At 40.1% G+C, this 3,850-nt stretch overlaps 1 pseudogene; it reads right to left on the bottom strand.

Moving 5' to 3' along the window:
- Positions 1-2,801: 2,801 nt before the first annotated feature.
- Positions 2,802-3,610, bottom strand: LOC132231876 (N-acetylgalactosamine kinase-like; annotated as a pseudogene).
- Between the last annotated feature and the right edge of the window lie 240 nt (positions 3,611-3,850).

The raw sequence follows: 3,850 nt of genomic DNA, 5'->3' as shown, positions 1-3,850 counted from the left end.
TCAGTTGCAGTTACCTAATGTGATGAAGTTTCTATTTGGTAACTGCTTATAACCTCAGTTTTCAGGGTGTGGAAGGTCCACTTCACACAGACTCTCACTGATGAAGCTCCACTATCACTCTAGGAATCTCTCTTAGAAAAGTCCTTTTCAGCCCTGGCCTGTGTTACTCAATGGTTAAGAACATCAGGCAATGCACCAAAGGGTCCAGGGTTTGATTCCCCATCAAGGTTAGGTACCTGGATTGCAGGTTTGATCCCTGACCCCGGGTGAGGGCACATTGGGGAGGCAACCAATCAATGTGTCTCTCTCACATCAATTTTTCTCTCTCTCTTTCTCTTTCTCTCTCCCTCCATTCCACTCTATCTAAATGGAAAAATATTCTCAGGTGAGAATTAATAACAACAAAAGTCCTTCTCAAGCTGGCTTGCATCTGGCTTCCTCTCACATGTTCTACATTTGGCCTATGAGAAATTCATGCCTTTGCTTCTATATATGAAGCTTTCTCACAGCCCTCTCATCCCTGCTTTCCTGCTACACAGAGCCTTCTAGCCATAGTCTTTAGCCTCTTAATTTTTCATGTGCAGGTCAAAAGCCACCTGATTCTAGAAATTCCCTGTGAGTGGTCCCTTCACATTTTTTTTTATCCCCACTCATTCCTCATAGTAAAGGAAAATTCAACACTCTTCTCTAAAGAAATTCTTTCTTCAGAAACAGTTGTTTTTCTTGGTTTTTCCAACCTTTAAATATTCTTAAAAATTTTTTTAAGGTAAGAATTATAAAACTGTTTTTTAACTACCTTCTTTTACAAGTCTTACATAAGTGACCTTACCCCACATTTTGGGGTACTTCAGCACTTATAACATTTGTTCCCTAAGTTTGGGGTCTTGTCTAAAACTAAGAAAGACTTTACTTTAACATCCTGTTATGATGGTTGGTATTAATATACCCTTATTTTTTTCTCTTTTTTAAAATTTATCTTTATTTTTGAAAGTATTATAGATGTCCCCTTTTTACCCATTTATCCCCATCTCCCCTCCCACTCCCTGCCCTCACCCCTCCTCCAGGCCTTCACTACACTATCATCTGTATCCATGGGTCATGCATATAAGTATACAAGTTCTCTAGTTAATCTCTTCCCAAGACCCCTCCCTGCACTTCCCTCTGAGATTCGTCTGTTCCATGCTCCTACCCTTCTTTTCTTTTTGGAGATATCTATCATAAAAGTGAGGCTCTTGCTTCTCCAAAATTGAGATTTTAGGGGAAAGAACGAGGCCAATTAGGTAAGGAAATATTACCAAATGTACTGCATCTCAATTTATTACTGCATCTCTATTTATTCATATTTTCAGGTGAATACTCACCTCAATTATGACAATTTTAAACCCCATTATTAGTTTTCTAGCTAATTTCACATAAGTGCAGAGACAAAAACCATGCCATTCTCAAGACCTGGATTTCTGCATCTGTTCTCTGCTCGGAACAGGACTTGCCTGTATCTGGCCTAGATGTGGGTTTGCAATATTCAACAGAATCTGTGTTATATATGCTTTTGTTTTAAATAAAATTTTATTTTTATTTTATTTTTTAAATCTTTATTGTTGAAAATATTACATGTCTCCTTCTTTTCCCCATTGACCTCCTCCAGCCCCTCCTTCTCCCCACCCCCACCCCAGGCCCTCACCAGCCCACTGTCTGTGTCCATGGGTTATGCATATACGCATACAAGGTCTTTGGTTGATTACCTCCCACCCACCCACCGTCCCCTGCCTTCCCTTTGAGATTCCACACTATTCAATGCTTCCATGTCTCTGGATTCACTTTGCTCATCAGTTAATTTTTTTTAAATTAGATTCCATATATGAGTGAAATCATGTGATACTTGCCTTTCTCGACTGACTTATTTCACTTATCATGTTGCTCTCCAGGTCCCTGTAGGTCAGTGGTTCTCAACCTTGGCTGCACATTAGAATCACCTGGGAATCTTTTTAAAATCCTGATTTCTGGGCCTCATCCTCCGGAAATTCTGTTTCTTTGTTATGGGGTGGGGCCACAACATTAGTAACAAAGAAACAGAATTTCCAGAGGATGAGGTCCAGAAATCAGGATTTTAAAAAGATTCCCAGGTGATTCTAATGTGCAGCCAAGGTTGAGAACCACTGCTCTAGGTGGATATATACCAGTATTCTTAATCTCTGATGAAGCCATTCACTATGAGACAGAGCAATGTCTCTCCTCTCCTTTCAGTCAGGCCTTAACAATTTAGTCCACTTTGAAGTTATGCTTTCTGCTTGTACCAGGGAATAGTAGTTGTAAAATAATTCATTACTATAAATTAATACTTTAATCCATTCAATAATTCCTTTTTTTTCTCAATTTAATTGTAGCAGTGTGTTTAATTCAAGTCCAAACTATGAGGTCAGTATTGAGTGAATTTTATAATTCATCTTTTAAAAATTTTGAAATCAGTAAATCCACTAAATCATTCTTAAGATACCGGTACAACCATAATTTTGGCTCTTATTGATAGAAAACATAATTTAAGGTGGAAAATAATTATTATGAAGCATAGAGAGCTTTCAATCATTTCTTTAGAAACACATCTTAATAACAGCAACGGTTCATCATATTACAAAACAAAAAGGGATACTTTATTTTGGCATAAGCAGTCCTGCAAGTTCCTAAATGCCCTAAATAGTTTCTCTGAGATATTCCGACATTGTTAAGGCCTCAGAGGAAAACACAGCCGCACCTCCAGATTTAGTAGCAAACAAACTGTTTCTCAGGTCCTAGGCTTCACTCCTCTAGTAATGAGCTTCACGCCCATTTGCTAGAAAACTGGGCAGCTTGAGGAGGCTGATTCCCAGACACCTGCAGATCTACTCAGGACTATCATGTCCAGGGTGAAGAGCATCATCTGTGATCAACAGCATTTCTTCCAGACTGAACCCTAGGTTGGCCTGTACCTCCTCTAGCTTCTATACTTTATCCCATTGCAAGCTTTTGTACTTAGTCAGAAGCTTTGAGGCCAGCAGACACCCTGTCTCTCTGATGTTAAAATGGGAATTTGCTGCCTTATGCATTTCCATACAACTGTTAGCAATCACAAACACTTCTCCACTTGGGAGTTTCATATTAGTTTCCTTCCAAGGACTGAACTCTATCAAATTGGCAGTTCCTCTTCTGTAAGAAATTATATAGACTGGTCCATCCCTCCTCCTTTGGTGCCAGTAAAAACACTCACTCTTGACGCAGATTTCTGCAAGTTCCACCTTGGATAGGTCCATTCCCAAATTGTGAATGTCCCTAAGTCAGCACAACAGACCAAAGCACTGGAGCAGGAGAGACTAGGACTGAGTGGGTAGGTTCCGTACACCAAGCAGTTCATCCCAGTTTTGGTTATTAAGACCAAAGTGTTCCTGAATTCCTTTAAATTCACATAGAAAATAGTTGCGCCACAGAGGCCTAGTTTTGTCAATCGGAGTGTTATTAGCATGAGTCCTGAAGTCCAGGTGCAAGGATCTGGTATGGCAAGTTGGACAGAGTATTTTCATAGCTATTAACAATCTTGTTTTATAGCCAGAGGAAGCACAGAATATCCACAGTAATCCATATGTTCTTGAAACCTGTCTTTGCCAAAATTAATCGGAACACCAATATCTCTTATATAATCCTCACCTAGGACACCAGTGCATGCATTTTGGAGATGTTTGGCAGCCAAGTGGGACCATGGGGCTACTCTTCCACAGAACCAGAAGGAAGAGCTGTCCGAATGGTGGCTTCACCAGGGTTTTCTCCACAGGTGGTGCTGTGTAATCATAAGCAGCGTTCAGTTCACAGCCCGGCAGACCTC

The sequence above is a fragment of the Myotis daubentonii genome, chromosome 3 (genome assembly GCF_963259705.1).
Source record: "Myotis daubentonii chromosome 3, mMyoDau2.1, whole genome shotgun sequence".
NCBI classification, from domain to species: Eukaryota; Metazoa; Chordata; class Mammalia; order Chiroptera; family Vespertilionidae; genus Myotis; species Myotis daubentonii.
This window is presented reverse-complemented; position numbering and strand designations above follow the sequence as displayed.